The sequence below is a fragment of the Ambystoma mexicanum genome, chromosome 7q, assembly GCF_040938575.1.
Source record: "Ambystoma mexicanum isolate Mex_15411 chromosome 7q, UKY_AmexF1_1, whole genome shotgun sequence".
NCBI classification, from domain to species: domain Eukaryota; kingdom Metazoa; phylum Chordata; class Amphibia; order Caudata; family Ambystomatidae; genus Ambystoma; species Ambystoma mexicanum.
This window is the reverse complement of record NC_090941.1, coordinates 982,354,827-982,371,568: the sequence shown is the minus strand read 5'-3', so window position 1 is coordinate 982,371,568 and position 16,742 is coordinate 982,354,827. Positions and strand designations below refer to the sequence as shown.

General features: G+C 44.7%; 1 pseudogene; it reads right to left on the bottom strand.

The window, feature by feature from the left end:
- Positions 1–5,653: 5,653 nt before the first annotated feature.
- On the bottom strand, positions 5,654–6,471 carry LOC138528456 (large ribosomal subunit protein uL2 pseudogene; annotated as a pseudogene).
- Between the last annotated feature and the right edge of the window lie 10,271 nt (positions 6,472–16,742).

Below are 16,742 nucleotides of genomic sequence, written 5' to 3'. Positions count from 1 at the left end.
CTCCTCTGCCTTTGATATGGTCAACCACTCTATGCTTACAAAATGGCTCCATGATACCCTCGGCATCATGGATCAGGCACTGGATTGGCAAACCTCTTTCCTCACTAACCGCCCTCACAGTTGCAGCTGGGCCCTTTCTCCTCCATCACTTCACACTCCACCTGTGGCGTCCCCCAGGGCTCTATCCTATCGCCATGGCTAATCAATATCTATCTCGCCCCTCTTGTTCACCTGCTCTCCTCATTCTCTCCTTATTTCCAGTGTTATGCTGATGACACACAGCTTTCCTTCAAACTTCCTTCTACTACCTCTTCTACCTCTGCTCTCATCCCCGATTGTCTCGGCGCTATCCAGGCATGATGTGCAGCTAATTACCTCTGTCTTAATGCCAATAAGACAGAGATCCTTTTTATCGGGACACCTGCACCCTGTTTCCCTCCTACCCTCTGGCCGCCCTCCTTGGTTCCTCTACCCTCACCATCCTGTGGGACCAAAAACCTCAGGATCTTCTTCAACTCTTCTCTCTCCTTAACCCCTCACATCTTCGACCTTGCCAAGAAGGCCCACTTCCAGCTTCACCCCCTTAGATGCATTCTCCGTTTCCTCACCAGAAGCTCAATGTTTCCAGAGCTCTGGTTCCTTCTAGACTGGACTACTGCAACAGCCTCTTCCTCAATCTCCCTCTTTCCTCCCTATGCCCTCTCCAGCTAATCCAGAATAGGAATTATCCGTAACTTCAAGCCCAGAGATTGCATTTCTCCAGCACTAATTTCTCTCCAGTGGCTCCTGGTGGCTGCAAGGATCACATTTAAGACCCTTTCCATCATCCACAAGGCTTTCTGGGACCCGGGACCACGCCATCTTCAACTTTCTCTCCCAAAATACTTCCCTGCTTGAGCCCTCTGCTCCTCTAACTCCAACTCTCTGTTTGTCAAACGCTTTTACAAGCAGAGAGTGGGTGGCAGGCCTCTCTTCGGCTGATACCGCTCTTTGGTACAGCCTCCACGCCCCTCTCAGACTTGAGCCAGACCTTCTTAAATTCTGGAAACCTCTAAAAACTCTGGTTTTCTCTGACTCTTTCTCTCTTCCCCTTCCCTGCTAATCACCCCACTAATGCTGAGACTGGCGTCCTGGACCCAGTGGACTCCAGCACCCTCCCTACTCCTAGGACTGCCCTTGTTGGCCCCGTACATGGCCGCTGTGTATCCCAGCCCTGGGATTCCTCCGCCCTAACAATTAGCCAGTGGCTTCCTCCCCTGGCTTCGCTTGGCACTACCCTCCCAGGCTGTCACCAGCACTTACCCCTACCTTGCTCCTCCTCCCCAGCCCCCTCTTTTTTCTCCTGCACTTCTCTTCACAGCACTTGCACGTCCGAATGTCACAAAGCCTAGTAGCACCACAAATGTATATTTACTGCTTCTACATCACTTTGTTTATTCCCCTGTTCCCTCCCCACTTGTCTTGTGGAGCCTGGAAACACCATTTTGTTCTATAGACACCTAACAAATTGCCAATAAATAAATAAATAAATGTTAAGAAAGGTTTGGGACAGAGCTGACTTAGCCATCAACTCGCTTGTGGACTTCATGTGTTCTGCTTTTGCTCCATGGAAGTGATACTCCCATGCCTGATTTCATTTTAGTAGCAGACGTAAGAAAAATTAGCACCTGGAGACTGGTACTGACCTCTTCTCAGCCAATCAGTTTGTTTAGATTGCAAACAATAACTACTGGTATTGACTGTGCTCTGAGCATTCTGTCTTCAAAAGCATGTAAGGAAATAACGATGCAATTTCCAGGCAAGATTTCTTTCAACGAGAGTGGATCTATTTTTGACTGCAACATCCTATTTAACACATCAAACAGAAAGCTAAAACATGGGAAAATAGTGTATCTTTCTAATACAGGAACTGTTTACTTTAAATAACACCAAATGCATGCTCGGGTCAAACCTGTTTCAGTGCAACCAAGTTTGCTATTAAAATGCTTAATTTATGAGGGCAACTATGTTATTTCAATATTACAAAAAAACACCTTTCATTTACTTACTCAGTTGCCTATTTACTTTACCAGTATTAAAGTAACATTTTGTACATCATCATCAAAACTCCAAAACAAGTATTGCTACCACTATTATGTGCTAATAGTCTTATGGATTTCGGGAGGAGTCATTATTGCGTGGTATAATGACCCTCTCCAAACTTAGGGCAGGTCGTTATCCCACGATAATTACCTTTCCCTCAGTCTGCAAGGCTATAACAGACATCAAACCTGATAAACATAGCAAGTGTATTTAACCAAAAGTGTAAAGTTACTGTTAAACATACTATACAAGTTATGATATTTGGCAATGGCTTGCTCCAGGAAAAAAGCTAATATACCACATCCTGCCTCTTTTTCCTCAAACTTTTGTAAAAGCTGGATCACATGTGTATGGTCTATATAATGCTTGAAAATGATGCTGATCTACCATTCTCAAAACTGAAGGTTGTTGGCTGCAAGTTTTCGAATTATTCATAACCTCTGTCATCGCTTAACTTGCAGACATTGCCCAATGTTGTTGGAACGTGTCTGTGTTTGCTGGTAGTCATTGCAGTATGGATGTGACCAAACAGATCACGTTGGACTTTGCTTTTTGGGATAGCAGCAAGCCTGAATTGCATATGGTCTTTCCCTTTGCGTAATGGCATGGCAAGCTGGAAAATGGTGGCCTGGAGGATTGCACATGGCAGTCCAAGAAGTTATGATGAATTCTTAACCTTCCAGCCATTAGCCTTCTGTTTTCTAAACGTCACTGCATGTGGGGTGGGAACACCGAGACGTGGGTACCTAGTGTGCTGTGCCCAGAGAACCAAGCTACACCTCACTGATGATACCCAATGAAGCTGACCCATGGTTGGGATTGCTGGTGACCTTGTGCAGAAGCCATGTGAGCTAGGTGTGAGCTGCACACCCAACATAGGTGAAATGTAACTTCCAAAAAATTCCAATTCCAGCTCATGTTATGACGACAATAATATTCTATTACATAATGCAATGGTACTCAATGCATTGACCTCTGAAGGGGGAAGGGCTCTCTGGAGAGGAACTAGTGAAATCCTGACTGGCCCTTTATCGCATATTTCCAGAAGAAAACATTACAAAAGTATACACGTAAATATATACAAATATTGGATATTTCAAGAGTCTCTGCACTGGGATTGTGAGGGTGTCAATGACCACCGTGTATTCCTCCCTTTGTTCAAACTTTCCCTTCTTTTGTTTCTTGATGGGGGTTGGTTGACTTAGTACCCTATAGAGACCCCCGCCCCCCCACCTCAACCCCCACATTGCACACGTAGGGCATTGAGCAAACCCCTACAAGTTTGTCTGTTCCAATTTCTATTGTGGGTTCCTGGCAGGATGTTTCCCTAAATCCATTGTCAATGTTTGTGGACAGAAAAACCCACATTATAAAATCAATATACAGTAGAGAAAAGAGGCATTGAAAGGACTTCCCAGTGCTCACACCTTTTGTTGTCAGAAGCTTGACTAGTCTCAGTGAGCAAACATCTGGCTACTAATATGTGTACCCTCAGTGACAGCACAATGTAAACGAAACACCAGACAACTATGCTGGGCGGGCTAACTTCTTCATGCTTCCTTCTGGGCATTTGCAGTGCAAATAGTGACAAAAAAAGAAGAGATTCAGCTCCTTCAGGTTTTCTGTACATGTTATAAATCAGTAAAACTGTGTTTACTTTGAAGGTTTCCTATAGTGACCTTTACTTATAGTTAAGTTGGACTGCACATAGGAATAGCACATTTTGGGTGGTTTCTAACTTTGATGCATGAAACTTTTAGAAAATGTTTGCATGGCTTTGTCAATTGAGAGGGAAATACGAGTTGGTCCCTAAACCTTCCCCACTCGTTCTCTATGGGAAAAGGTCACTTTCGCCTACAGCCCAAACTGCTGGATGTGTGTATGGCAAACCTGTCCTATGATTGCCATCTGCACCCCAAAGTATGTTTTTGCAAATATGGCACACATCTGCCCAATGGTAGCCAGAAACTGATGAGCTATGTCTGGGATCCCCTGGTACTACCTGTAGACCAACGTGTAGACATTTGGCCGAATTCCTATTTTGATGATTCTGGGGCAATTTGTAAGGCCCCTTAACCTTCTGCTTTATTCAGTTTATGTTTTCGGATCACTGGCTTATTTTCAATGGCCAGTGGGACTGCTCCTGAAGAGTCCTCTGCCTTTTCAACCCCTTTTACCTTCCTAAAGGTATATGGTATTGAGTTGCCCCACAGGTGCCCAATACTAGGGGTGCCTCTCATGTACCCCATTTTTTCCCTAGGGTAATTATCTCACTCTACATTGGTTTTAGGGATTAGGTCGGTGGCAGCTGTGATTTAGGTTTGGCTTCGCCAGTGGTGCAACCCATTGTACTACATTGGTACCCCAGTACAGTTTTTAGGTAGCAATTGGGGTGCCAATGTATTTCTTTTAAACCCTACTCTTGCCATTTTTCTATTTTAAGAATCCTTTTGTTCAGTGCAACCATGTAGTAGTCTTGTTTCTTCCTATGAGCATGGTCTAGGCTAAGAGCAACCAGTGTGCTTGGTCAGCTGCCACTTTGCCCCGTGCCCCTTCTAGTGATTGGTGCACTGGCTGTTGGCCAGCCCCTTTTTGTGATGGTACTTTAGGCTTTGCCTGGTTCCTGATATCGCTTTTGTTTTCTTTTGTTCTCTTGTTCTGCAACATGGACGCAGGAAGTCTTCCAACCAGCTGAAAGAGTGTTCTCATTGATCTCCACCATTATTGCCATTTTTAATTCTCACTTGGCCATACTGGCTGAGTGCAGTAGTTTGGGATTTTCCTAGTTTATGTTTTCTGCTCCAGGGAGTCAACTCTGAGCTTCCTAAATGTTCCTCCTGCCTCTCCTTGAGCACTGGGTGAGCCTTCCATGCTGGAAAATATCCCACAACTAAACAAAAGGAATTAATCAATTAGAGATACCTCCTAAATGGTTTCCAAAACTGTATGTAACAATGGCCTGGAAAACCCCAGATTTATGCAGAAGACATGGAGCCAGAAAAACCCAGACACAATGATGAAAATAGACAAAGTTAAAGGCAAAACCCAGCTGTATTAACATTACAAATAAAGCAGGGACAGCATACAAGCAAAGCAATGTAACTCTGAAAGTTTCTCATGCAATGATTATAAACCCGATTTTCAACATTACTGATGTCATACTGCAATCTCGGTTACAAAAACCTCCAGGGTAAGGGGATTGGTTAGGGGAATTGACTATATCTATATTATCTACGACTTAGTCTTATAATTGGATATTTCATATCTGATGGCTCCACCTGAGACCACCTCTAAATAATAGCCAATACACGTCATCTGTAATATATATGATTGGGTGGGACGACAGGTACTGGGCGGCTTAACATTGATGGTCCTGATTGTTGGCATTTTAATGACTAACCCTTGGCAACTGAAATGTCATCAATACATGAGCCAGACGGGATTAGGGGGAGAGAGGTCAGAAAACTGCTTTAATTTCAATTAAAAAAGATGATATCCTTTATTCCTAGGCCATGAGCCAGCGAGCATTCTTTGTAGTTAACCTCGTTTTGTTTTTTTTATATCATTTATTTTTTGGGACAATGGACTTAATTTTCCTTTTCCTGCACAGACTTTGTACCACACAGTCTGCCAGTACAATGAGCAGCAATAAGACCAACTTTGCGACCAGCTCGAGCATCTCTCCTGATTGTTGAAGGTTTACCAATATGTTGATGGTTACCACCACCAAAGGGATGTTCAACAGGATTCATGGCCACACCACGCACACGCGGCCAGCAGTTTCTCTTTACCTTGTATTTGTGGTAGGCACGACCTGCCTTTAGGATTGGTTTGTCAATTCGACCACCACCAGCAACAACACCAACAATGGCTTGGTTTGCAGAGGAGACAACCTTCTTGGAACCCGAAGGAAGTTTAACCCTTGTTTTCCTAGTTTCAGGATTGTGAGAGATTACTGTAGCATAGTTTCCAGAGGCACGGGCCAGCTTGCCACGGTCACCTGGCTTCTCTTCAAGACAGCACACAATTGTTCCTTGAGGCATGGTTCCAACGGGGAGAACATTACCAATATTAAGCTGTGCCTTCTTTCCACAATAGACAAACTGTCCAGTATGAATGCCCTCAACAGCAATGAACAGTTCAGTCCTCTTCTTGAAGCGATAGGGGTCTCTGACAGTCACTTTTGGCAGAGGTACGCCACGACCAGGATCATGCACAATATCCTTCACAATGCCTTTGATGTGGCCATGCCTCTCGGCAAAGTCAACAGACCAGAGCTTGGCTGGGCCTTTCCTGTGCTTCACGTGGGCCTTGAATACGGACCCCACGCCTTTTCGCTGACCCCTGATCACACACCCCATGGTACTCCAGCCGGGCTATTCCAAAGAAAAGCTGTAGTTAACCTTGCAAGGTGCCTTGAGTCTGGGAATAGGCGTGAGGAGTGAGGCAGGTGTCCTGTCTACATCCGGGGCTAATGCATACACAGTGTTTTCCAGTTATGGGTCACGTGTGATGAGACCGCAATTGGAATTATTTCACCCTACATTTAATGGAAATGTAGCTAATATAAGTGGTAGTGCTATTACTTTTTCTAACACTGGGCACTTGCTTGATCCATTCCCTATGAAGTTTTAGGCTTGTAATTATCCTGCGCCTGGCTTTCAAAGGCTATTTTCTCTTTAATTAATCTTGGGAAAATATGGTTTGTGCCTTGGGAATTTTTATCTCATATTCTCTATGAGCCACCCAAACCCTCCTTAATTTCTCGGTAAGCATGGCTAGTTCTGCATAGTTTCTGTCTGTTGCCTGCACGGGTCTGTATGTCAGTGAATTCAGCAGTGTGAGTTTTTGTGGAGCCTCGAGGCCTTTCATTCACTTAAATACAGGCTACAGCCTCCATTTTGGAGAAGATGGCTGCCCAGTACTGTCGCGTTTATATGTTAGTGAGCTATATATGTGTGTAGTTCATGTTGCATTCATCTTATACATTGCTTATGTTAATCTTCTTCATGTCTAAATGGATGCAGTTGATATTCTTCATGTATAAATGCATTTTTGACCTAGGGTTTGTGTGTCTTCATGGTGAGTGCATATTTGCTTCGTGTCCATTGCATGCACGTATGGTTTTTCACTGCGAGTTTGCTTATTCTCACCATCTTTAGTTACATTATGTCAATTTCCTGCTATGCCTGCCTGGGATAAGGACAGTTCGGTCCCCTTAGTGAATAGCATTTCTCACCTGTGGACACAAGGTACCTTGGGAGTCCTTATTTTAGTCACCCCCTCAGGTTGCCTGCACATCTTATGTGTTTGTCCATGCTCCAGGTCATATAGCAGCACCCCCCATTGAAATTGCAATATACCCATTGTCCTACATAATTACAAGGGTTTGGGAGATAAGTAAATATTGACCCTGAAGGGGTTATAGGGGTTTCCCTTACTTGGGTATGAAACAGGTCTTCTGTTTGGGTATACCCAAGTGCAGGTGCAGTCAGGTCTACAACTATTTCTGTTCCAACTGATCCTTTGGCAGACCTTTTGCAACAGTTTATTGCTATTCTTAAAACACAGAAGTCCGGTAGTATGAGTACTACTATGGCAATTAGTATCTTAAATGCATTGGCCAGCCAGATGAGTATCAAAGAGAACAGACAACTGAACCAGTCATCAATTTTAGGTTCATCCACCTCCACCACCATTTTGTGTGCAATTCTGCTAAGGTGGCTATGGCCTCTGAGAGGGTCCGATTTTGTTAATCGTAGGCAGGTTTGTATGTGCAACAAGAAGACCCAATTTTTGTGCACATGCCACCCTCCATGGCTATTATTAAATCGTGGACATACCTATTCTGGGGAGTCATAACCCGTATGGCCCTCAGCTCCTCTTTTATTTCATTGAAGCCCTTCATGGTTGCATTTATGGTTTGCAACAGCTTCCGTCTGGTTATTTGTAACCATTTTGCATGTGTTTCTACCTGGCAAAACCAGGAGTAAAGAAGTACTTAAAGAACATTGCCGTCCTGCTGAACAATTTATGTTCATTTGGTATGTCGTCCTAGGCCTCCACTGATTTGCCCAAAATCTAATTTGACCTTTTGCTTCATTTGATGGTAGGGGACCTTTTCTTTCTCAGATGTGCGTTCATCTTTTGAAAATCACCAATTTACTACCAGAGTTGTTGTACTTAAAAGTACTACAGAACATAGGTATCCCCATTTCAAGGGCTATTGCATATTTGTTTTTGAACTACAAGCCCAATAGTGATCCATTAGTACTGCTGTTTCTGTTTTCATGCCTGGTACATCAAAAATGCGTTTGCACACGCTGTTTCTTCCAACTTGCAGTGTACCATTATTTCAGAAGCATAAGGTGGCATTTTCAATGGTATTATCTGCACTGGTCCCCCCTCATTATTGACCCATATGAGTAACTGTGTTATCTTGGGCCACTTGCCAAGACATCATTTGTTTGAATTTAGCTTGACCTCTTCCCACTGCTCCCTGAATGCTAGTGCTTTGCACACCACTAGTCCTTCAGTCCATCCCTCTAAAGTGAATGCTGTTCCTTTTATCTGTAACTGGGCCCTTTCCTAACATCTGGGAATTTATTTCCCTTTCTTATCATTGCACTGCAACATATTATTTTCTTCTACTTTGATCTCTGCTCCATTTGTTTCAGATGGCATATATTGTATCACCTTGTGCCCTGTCTCTGGCTTTATCAGAGTGTTTAATTCTTGTACATAATTATCCTCTTGTGGGGACTTTGCTTTGGTCACCCATACTAGTGAAGCCATATGACCCTGAAATTGGATTCTAGTAATACAAAGTGCAAGGTGCGTTAGGCAACAAGCTGTGCCTGTGATTACCTCTGTTATAAAATCTCTGCAGGCGCTCATGGCATAGGGAATTAGAGAACACACATAGCAGTTCTCATCAGACGTCTCCGTCGCCACTCGGCAAATGTGCTGACACCACAAATTATTAATGACTTGAGCGGAATTGGTCATGTACAAGGTCATGTGCTCAAAGTCATCCATCACACTCCGTTTTAGTCTCTGTATCTGCATAGTGTCTACAGGACATTCTTGGGTTACTATTTCATCTGCTACATTGTAAAGAACTAAAATAGAGGCTGCAAAATGTGTTTTTAAAAACATTGCTATCATCATCACTGTTAATGTATCAACCTTTTACAAATAGCTACAAGTATTATTTTTCTCCATGCCAAAAGCGAATAACCAATAGTGATGAAAAACCATATTGTTCTCACCCCCAAAATGTTTGCTTCTGTTCCTTAAAAACAGGTCAGTGTTCACAGGAAATATTGTGTTAATATGGCAAGAACAATTATTTCAAAGATAAAATATGCTTTTACATACACTAAAAGTACAGCAAGACTGATGTTTCAAACTCCTAGAGAAGGATAAGTATTCAATAAATAAGGTAAAGCCATACAAAATCTAGTTATTAAAGGAAGAATTGGTTGCTTCTTTCTTCTTCCAAAGTTTAAGTGCAAGTGTCCCTATAGGAATGTCTGATTTGTTTCTGCAAATGTCTCTAAGGGGATCAATGTCTCTTCATTCATCTTGCTTGTGGGATGTATTTACCCATGCATCTGAGCCCTACCTCAAAACTGTGCAGTACTGGCATTGAAAACATCATAATGGCCAGAGCTCCCCAGAAAATGCACAGGAAAATCCCATTTTGCCTATATTGTTCAGAGGGGCAATGCTGATTGCCAAAAGCAAACCCATAACTGTTGGGAATTCATTTTTCTTGAATGTCAAATATGGCAAAATCATGGGCACAGAATTACTTTACTGCAGAAACACACCAATGCCATGTCCTGAACATGGACAATATCCTCCATGTAATATCACTTGCTGAAATGAATCAATCTAAAAAAAATCCCAAGGATGGATGCAGTAACCACAAAATCCTGAGGGTGGCGCTAGCGGTCTAAACTCTGACAGGAGAGCTGTCTTGCAAAACTGTCTAGTGCAAAGAAAGGGGTCTCATTTCATCAAAAGTTCAAAGGGGTTGCCTGTCCTGAGAACTCTTGACACTTCAGAACTCAACACAAGAAGCCAGGAAATCACAGGGTTCTGTTAATTAAATGCAAAGTGGCTCCCTGGCCTCCTGATGTCAGCTTCCCAGAGACCACACAATGGCCCCTCTCCTCTGAAAGGAATATGTTGATTTTTACTGTTTTACTGTCAACAAAGGCCTGCCTGCCCGGAAGACATGTGACTGACCCACCCAAGTCTTGGAGGCGGACTCCAACACTCTGAGGACTGAATTGAAAGTAAAATATATATTTTACAAAAACACTGATAACTCTTTGTAATCAAATGACAGAAATGTATAACTTTGAGAGACTTAATTTAAAAAATGTACCTTTAATTCAAGCCCAAACTCCAAATTGTGGGATATTCTGGGACAAAACCCTGCTGTTTATTAATATTACAGACTCCCTGTTTCAGCTAGACAAACGAAAATGCATTGGTATGTGGGTAGATATGTGAGGAACAGTTGTATAAAATTTAATGAAGATCCAATGTTGTTTAGCACATTAAAAAGTGCTAAAAGTTGCCATTTTTGAATGCAAGCTCTTAGAAACAGCAGATTTGGGACAGAGTATACCTCATGTGATATGTGACATGGGTATGTAATTTCAAACAACTGTGTAACTGTGAAATATGTATTTTGATCATATATAGATTTGGGTGCACAGATGACAGGGGAGTTTTTTTCAAGAGATCATAAATGGCTGACATCACTCTGACACAACTTAGCTCCCCCAATCAGGGGAGAAATGAAAGCTGGACCAATGACAAGTGAGAGGGGCAAGTTTAGTTATGACCAACACACACACCCACTTGCAGAACATATAAATGGACCACTGAAACTTAGGTAGAGACATTCATTTCCATCTGCAGCGGGACGCTCTGCCGGAAAAATCCATACTTACCTCCATCAACCTTCAAGGAGCCAACACTTAGACTCCAAGATAAACAGAGACTACAGAACCTTAACCAAAAAGGCCACTGCCAGCAAGAGTATTTGTCAACAGGCCTGAAAATCTTTTTGCAACTGAACTCTTCAGACAGCCGGCTGACGCCGTCTGAATTTTGCCAAGAACTTTTGCAAGAACCCGGTGACAGAAATATCCAAAGAGAAGGCAGGACCCGACCCACAGAACCGGTGCCTAGCAGAGACCAGGCCATTGTATCCAGAGTGCTGACCCCGATGCTGTGAGCAGTTCCAGAGGCCAGGCGCTGTGAGCGGAACTCGGGAAGACCTGACCAGACTGAAGTCCGTGACCAAGTCGCTTTCCGGTTCAAAATCTCTTGTGAGTACTCAGCAAAACTCAGAACACATCTCTTAGTTAAAATCATATAATTCAATTCATTTTTAATCTAAGTAGAACTGCAGCTTAGCGATTGTGTTATTCTGCCATCATTTTTAAAGCTGAAAAAGTGTTGCGTTTAAAATTTGCAAAACCAAAAACGACCTTCACTAAATCGCTCATATCTCCGCGACCGTTTGTCTTAGAGACTTACAGTAACTTTCATCTGAAAGCTTAGAATCTTAGCTTTTAATCGCACCAAGAACCACATTCCTACCCCTTATAGTTTTACCGCAATCGCGGAACACGCATTCGCGAATTTTGCTGCGATTTGCAAATTTCTTCACGTGTAAAAATCTGCTGCTGCTTGCCTTCCATTTGCTAGAAATTCGTTTAACCTGCTAATCATCCCTGAATAATTGCTAGTGTGAGCCTGGACTAATATTAACTAGATACCACTCACCCTGAACTTCTAGAGGGAATTAAAAGCAAATTTAGCATATTTTTCACTCCATTGCCAGCACATATAAAAGCATTTTGCCTGTGTTTTCAACTTCTGTAGTCTAAGTTGCTGGGTGAACTGAATTACATTTGAATTGCATTTCTGAGAATTGTGTGCCTTCCTTCCCTTTCCTTGCATTGCATAAAAGGGGGGGTGAATTGTCCAAGAAAGTGATTACATTGTTTTACTGAAATCCTATCAAGTTATTTTCTGTACTGCATTTCATTCCACATTGCATCCATTTGAACCCATAAAAGTATTGTTGCTATCTTATCCATTTCATGTCAACTCCTTAGTGATTATAAAGAAGTGTGCTAGTGCCAGATTCTCCGTTGTTAATATTTATCATATCAGATTAAGTGTGATATTCAATTATTAATTTATTATAAGTGTGATATATATATATTGTTTAAATTATCAAATAAACCTTTTAAACTTGCAAAACAGAACTACTTCTTGGCTCAGTGGGGTCAGGAGGATTCCAAGAGAGGGGTGTTATATAGGGGTAGTCATCCAGAACGCATGAACTGGACATAAAGATATATCAATAAGGGTTTTCATTCAGTATTCTAGACTAGGCGTTGACTTAGCTGTAGTGCGGGATTGAATCCTCTTACAAATTGGGGGCTCGTAGCCGGGATTCTGGGTTAGAATACCACTTGTGCAGCTTAATACAGTGTGCTAACTGACGGGATACATACATCCAGTCGGATCACCACGCTGCATTACGCTGTGAAGCATTCCTCAAAAGGGACACTCCAAGAAAAGTTCTGTTCTGCAAAAATAAAATACTAACTTCTGTAAGTCAGGACAGAGACCAATCTCTAGAATGACGACCTTGGTAGATATGAAAATAGCCAGAGAGCACTTCTTACATAAACTATTTGTGAGAGGTGAATGGGCTGAGCAGGGCCAGGAGGCCTGGTTGCAGGCCATCACGCGACAGGCCACTGAAACAGGGTCAGACTTATGGAGAGATCAGGGTCCATTACATGTGGCCCTGAGTGAACTATATATGGCTCCTAAGGCCAAAGATGAACACGACAAGATTGTTAGGATAGTGGCATATTTATATTTATATATGGGAGCCATACAGAATAAATGTGCTGAAGGCCATGATCTGGCAAAAAGGCAACAGATGGCGTTAGAGAAGGCCCAATCTGATCTGGACTCTTCTGAGCAAAGGCTGCACAGAAGCCAGGAGTCAGAAAATGAGACCAGACAGTACATCACTAAAATAAAGGAGGATATGGATGTGCTGCAAAAGGAAAAGTCAGAACAGGATACCAGATTTCGGGCCTTGCAGAAGGAACACCAAGAAGGTTTGGACTCCCTACTGCAAAGCCAGAAAAAGCTGGAGCAACAACTGGACTTCAACAGGGTATGTGCTGAGCAGGTAGTTACCCTGCAAGGCCACCTAGATAGGGAAAAGGCAGAAAGCAATAAACTGATTCTGAAAGACCTGGATACCCAGGCAGAGTTTGATGAAGAGCGCCGGAAAGCTGGTGCCCTTCAAAGGCAGAGGGACGACCTGGCAGCACAGATGCAGGCTCTCAGTCAGGAAAGAGACACTTTAGGCCAGGAACTCTGCCACTTAAAAAAGGAAATTGAAGAAAATCACCTGGCCCTCCAGGGGCTGGGTGACCTCCAAAAAGAAAACCAGAACTTGGTAGAGCACACCAGAAGGGTGGAAGATGCTCTGGCAAGAAAGGAGCAGGCCGGTAGGGATGGGACTCAGGAGGTAAACCTCCTGCAGCAAAGACTGGCCCAGTTCTCCAGGACCAACCAGGAAGCACAGAGGGAAAATGAGGCCCTCTGTCAACACAATGATAGGCTCCAACAACAGGTAGCGATGCAGGAGAGACTGATAGAGTCTAGTAAGGCCTTGACTGAGGAACTGAAAGCACAAATGCAGGCTCTTGCATTGCAACAGGGAGCAGGGGCGGATAGAGATGAGGTCCGCTGGGAAAGAGAGACTCCTGACCATAACCTCAGGAGCCCTAACACCAGGGGCCTTCATCTCTCCCAGTCCCTGGACTCTACCACCCCCATGTCCCCTGGCGCACATGAGCACAGGGCCACAGGGATGGCAGATTACTATCCAGCTAAAAGTATGGGGCTCATAGGCCAGTACCACTCAGGAATGGAGGGGTGGGCATCCGGGTATGGGCACCCAAGTACAGTACAGTTCAGTGGGGAACCCCAGGAGAGTAGGCCCATTAAGGGCATCCTGAAAACCTCTGCCCAGTTAGGTCAGTGGAGGGGGTACCCATCAAATCCTGGCAGCAAGGAGGAATCTGAAGACTCCTCTGAACTGCGCAGGACACAGGAGACCAGGTCCCCACATTCTGCCAGCCATTCCCAGGCTCGCAGAATCCGGGAAAACCTGGAAGAGCAGACAGGAACCTCTGGGAGCAGTGCCTCTGAGTCAGAGGATGAATGGACAAGGGTTACCCGAACCAAAAAGGCCAATAAGGCAAAAAGGGCCTTGCTTAAGGACCCCTTAAAGCAGATTAAGGCGATCAGGAGCGTCATCACGCCTTACCATAAGAACGCTAAGTATTCTGTTTGGGAGCACTTAGAGTTGTTTGAGCAAATGATGGAGACTTTCCATTTGAAGGACAGCCAAAGCTGTATTCAATATGTAAAGTGGACCTTCTCCCCGGAATACTCCATTTTCTTTGCGGGGCTGGAGGACCAAAATCATTTAAGATGGTCCACCTATAAGGCGGCCATCTTGAAACATTTTTCCATTCATAGAAATCCTCAAGAGGCTCACAAGGCAGCCTACAATTTGCAATGTGGGGAGGATCAGGCCCCACAAGAATTTGTGCAAGAACTGAAACGTGCTTTTGCGCAGACCACCAGAAGGGTGCGCACAGACAGTAGAGAATTCATAAATACATTTTTTCATGCCTTGCCCAAATACATAATGACCCAGCTCGTGAGGGATTTTCACGAGAAAAGATCTTTAGACTGGGTCCTTGAACAGGCTACCCGGATCTATGAGGTGCAGAAACCGGTAGATAGCAAAAATAATGCTCAGAAAAACCCCAAAGCCAACAGCACCCCTGCTGCTGCCAAGGTGGCAGAGGTAAAGGTCACCCCCGTTTTAGAGTTGGAGATGGGGGGGCCTAAAAACCTACCTGCACCTAATAATGCTAGGCCCAGAAGGTCCTCGGGCCAGTCACAGACAGGGAGCCAGGGAGGCAGCCCCACAAATGGGGTCCCTCGCTCTCCTGATTATGTAAGTCCCCGTTACAAGGGAAATCGACCCATCCTGGGTTATGTGTGGACTCCTCCAGCCCAAGGGGGGGGATCCAGCCAAGCACCTAACCCAGGGAACTTCCCTCCCAACTTCCCACAGGAGGGCAGAAATTCTCCAAATCCTGGGCAGAACTTTTTCCCCAGGTATCCACCCAATTTCCAACCCCAAAATCATCCATCCTTCTTTCCCCACTTCCCTGAGCCCAGACAACCTAATCCGGGAGAGGGGAGGCCAAGGGTGGAGGGGTACCCAAATCTTCCCAACCCGGGGTATTACCAGAGGAGGGACAGCTACCCTTCCCGGGATCAGCCCAGGGGAGAAAACAGGGCCCCGTATCAGCCTGAGCGGGTTTCCCAGTTAGAGCGCCAGGTTCAAAACATGGCACGGGATCTGGGTCACATACTGAGGGCTCAGCAGAACCCTCAGATCGGCATGCCGGCGCAGAACGCACCCAACTCTGGACCTGGTGCCCCAGAACAATGACGGGGGCAGCACCCCGATAACTCACCGGTTCCCAGGGAGGAGGCACAAAGGGAAGGGGGGTGTAAAGCCTTGGAGGAAGCTTCCTTCCTCACTTGTAAACAGCCCCTGGAAACCCAGGAACCGGAAACAAAATCTCTTGCCCCTGAAAGTCTGCCTCCTAAGGAGCAGAGGGGGGGTAGGAGAAACAAAAGACCCAAACAGACTCAGTTTGAGGAGGAGGTACAGGTCTTCCAATTTGAGGGAGAGGGATCCTCAGAGGATCCTGGGAAAAGGATCTTCTCCTTCAGAGAGGGGGGAACTCCTCCCAAAGAAAAATGGGTCCCTAGGGATGCAAATCCAGACTGGGGAGATGTGGAGACTGAGCTACCGCCGCCCACCATCTCATCCCAGAACCAACAGCAAGAAAATCCCCTGGTTCAAACCCATCCTGGTGACTGCCTCCAAAAAGGGAGGGGGCGGCCCGGAACCGGAGCCAGGGGAACCCACAATGGCTCTGATCTCCAGTTGCCAAATTTTTCTTTCAGATTCCCAAGGCTCTCCACAGAATTCTGCCCAAATCTCTTCGCTAGCGATGTCCAAAACCAGAAAATTAGCCCACCAGTTGTCCAAAAATGTACATTATCTGTGCCCCCTTGAGGAGAAGGAGGGAAGATATTATGCCCCGGTACAAGTACAGGGGCAGGGTACAATTTTGGCACTGGTGGACACTGGATCTCAAGCTACCCTTCTGTCCAGAAGGGCCTTTGACGAACTGAATGCAGGAAGGGGAGAGAATTATCGTATTCCTCTCACCTCACTTCCTGGACAACTCCAGAACTTTGACGGGAAGGAAATTCCCGTCGAGGGGACGGCAGACTTGGACATTAAAATTGGGCGACACAAGTTGAAACACCCAGTCATAGTTGTGACTCCAGAGGGCACCCCTTGTTTACTGGGGAATGACCTCCTGAGAAGGTTGTCACCCCTAATAGATTGTGTAAACAAGGTCCTCTGGACCCAGACTAGCCGACCAATAAAATTAAAACAGAGTGTCAACCATGTTAGTTTAAACGGCACC